Consider the following 3,587-nt stretch of genomic DNA (forward strand, 5'->3'; position numbering starts at 1 on the left):
ATATATTGCTCTTATTTGGCTATCTTGATACATGATCGCTACCAAGGAGTAACTGTCGAGTAACTGTCGAATTGTAAACTGTGTAGACATGCGCAATTAGTTCAGGATTCAGCGTGTTAGGTTATCATAATATATATATATATTAGGTGTACAACTTTGCTTCCGCCGTTTTTTCCAAAATTCGAGGCTTTATTGTAAAAAACTGGTTATACATTTATGATTCAAAGTATTGTCCATCGCTGGCCACTACTTTCTCCCATCTTTCGGGTAGCGTACGAATCCCGCGTCGAAAAAACTGGTCATCTTTTGAGACTATCCACGAATCGATCCAATTTTTTACTTCTTCATAAGACCGGAAGTGCTGGTCAGCCAGGCCGTGTGCCATTGATCGAAACAAGTGATAGTCAGAGGGAGCAACGTCTGGAGAATAGGCGGGTGGGATAGGACTTCCCATTTCAACGTTTCCAAGTATGTCCTGACCACTTTCGCAACATGGGATCGAGCATTGTCATGCTGCAAAATCACTTTATCGTGTCTCTCGTTGTATTGCGGCCGTTTGTCTTTCAATGCTCGGCTCAAACGCATCAATTGCGTTCGATACCGATCGCCTGTGATTGTTTCAGTCGGTTTTAACAGTTCATAATACACTACGCCGAGCTGGTCCCACCAAATACAGAGCATGACCTTGGACGTCAAAATCACCGTTTTTGAAGTGTTGAAACCACTCACGACACGTTCTTTCACTAATAGCGGCTTCACCATAAGTATTTGAGAGCATTCGATGACCCGCAGATTTCTTCATATTGAAGCAAAAAATTAAAACCTCCCGCAAATGACGAGAATTTGGCTCGTAAACTGACATTTTCAATAATAACTTTATGATGCAGACACAAATCAACTAATGTTTCTATGGAGTTATGTTGACAGATGTCCAAGTTTATTATATGACGTCTATGATCTATTTATTTCGACCACTACTTACCGCTAAAGCCATCTATAGGAAAACGGCGGAAGCAAAGTTGTACACTTAATAGATCTTAAGTTCAAATCCCGTCAAAATTATGTTTTCATAAATATAAATGCGTATAAATGTTCGGCGTATATCTCAAATGCGATGAATATTAAGATGTAAAAATATTAAGATGTAAGATGAATATGAAGAAAAATATTATTTTAAAAAATATTTAATATTTTAATAATTGATGAAAGTTGTATTAATATCTGTACATGATCTTTAAGACGGTCATTGAGACATTATGATTATTAATGATAATACAGTTGTATATTATAAGTTTTAATGTGGTTAATAAGATGTTAGAAATCAGTCGTATAAGTTCCCCATTTAGTTGTTATAAACATTTCAACGACGTTACTGCCTACACTTTTAAGTTGCAAAGATTGTAAGAGAAGTTATAAAGTTTTTAAGAAAGTTGTATAAATATTTCTATAACTGTTATGCCACTAAGTATGCTCCTTGGGATTATTGGCCAACATTCTGTGTTTAATTGATATTAGGCCAATACTGATTGTTAAAATTGCGCAATATTTACTTAGTACTTACATTGGCTCTGCGTCGCTTGATAAAAATTAAAAATTAATAATACATATAAATGATTAGCGTTTATTAAACTTGTATTCATTGGTATATTCATCGAAATATGCTTTCATTGTTATTAGAAAATGAATCTAACGATTATTTTAGTTATTATAATTAAGGATTAAAATATACATTAGAAGCAGATATTATTTTTACAATATGTACAACATAGGGGGAGGATTTCCTTAGCGCAGTGTGATAGCAAACATTCATTCACATTCGACCGTGTCTAGTAACTTCTTCTTTACCAATGGACACATTTAGCAGATTTAACAATTGAAGATCGCTGTTGATGTATTCTTTTAACTTATCCAATCAGAATTTTAGATCTACAAGAATATCCAAATATCAGCGAACATTCACTCAACTGTTGAATTTGCTGAATGCGCCCATTGAGAATATTTTATTTTAAATCAGCCAATTAGTGATGTGCACTATCAGAACGTTACACTAAGGGTGAAGTCCCATGAAGCGTATTTGCGTATCGCGTAATCGCGTAACCAATCAATAATCAGTAAAACGCGAAATCACAACAGCGCATCACTTCTGATTGGTTACGCGATTACGCGATACGAGGTAAATATACTTCACGGGACTCCATCCTAACATATATACACATCCTAACATATATACAGATGTCCATCAATTTTTTATTCCCTGAAAAGCCAAGCGCTTTTGTGTAAATAGAGCGGACTAAACTGAATCGAAAAGTCTTTTACCATTTTGCAATTTTCAAAATGATTAATCAGATATTAATTTATGAAAATAATCAAATTCACTCGGCCTACCGTCAAATGCAAGCGAGTAAAAATCGCTTAGTAAAGTGCGCCGTCGATAGGCACGTTAATGCCAATGTTGTTTGTAAACAACATATACAAATCGCGATGCGATATATCACGTTTATGATATTTAAGGAAATCCTAAAGTGAAGCCCCGAACTCCGACAAAAAGTCATCAGAGATCGCTATTTTTCCAGCGCATCTAGAGATACTGTAATAAGAGTTAACTATTGAGCTAATGATTTTTGATTGCCGAAATCTATATGTAATAGCCAACTGCTAATTTCAAATGAATCTATATGTAATAGCCAACATAACCACGAGTTATAAACAAATTGCAGAAAATCATGTATTTGATGTTATTTTTCATATTTTCGTCATTAACTATAGCGCTTGCAGTATATTTACACGAGATTTGTTAAAGAATGTTATTTCTAACCATACCATGCTCATTTAATTGAATTCGGCTACACGTGTTTGACGTCATATTTTCTGTATATCGTCTATAGTCTTTGTAGTATTTGACTATTAATGGCAGTGGTTTATCCTAACTCTTATTATAGGAACTAAACGCCTCGACATATCTTTATATACTACCATACCAATATCTCACGTAACATGATACACGCAATTGCATATAAATTTTCGCGTAACAAATTCGTCGCGATAAAGCATCTAAGTCTAACTCTAAGAACTCGACGTTATTTATTCATGCAACTACGTGTTTGTGGATTACTATTTCATAAGTACGAGTTGCAAAACTTTCGTATCAAGTAAATACAATATTATTATATAACACGACTTGACAATTGAAACGCCATGTTACTAAAAAATGGTAAAAAATATATCAATTTTGAAATTTTTGATCGTTCTCGGCATAAATTCCATCTCACTATGTACATACATGTATTAATGCGTATACTTTAATCCTGGAAAAGGATTTTCGAATCTGTAAAAGAGAAGAAAAGTATTTGTTATACAAAAATTATATGATTTAGTCGGTAATACAGACGACTTTAGAATTCCCTTAAGGAAGATCACAATTGCAATAAGGATACATAATTTACAAAAATCGTACATTCCTATACAGGCATGCACGTGCGCGCGCAATGTTGAGAAAGTGTCTAAGATACTTAAAGCACATCCGCAAGATTTGAAACTTCAACATTTTTTAAATGTCGCATCGTTGATGACCATTAGATTCAAGGTCG

The sequence above is a fragment of the Atta cephalotes genome, assembly GCF_000143395.1.
Source record: "Atta cephalotes unplaced genomic scaffold scaffold00003, whole genome shotgun sequence".
Lineage (NCBI taxonomy): Eukaryota > Metazoa > Arthropoda > Insecta > Hymenoptera > Formicidae > Atta > Atta cephalotes.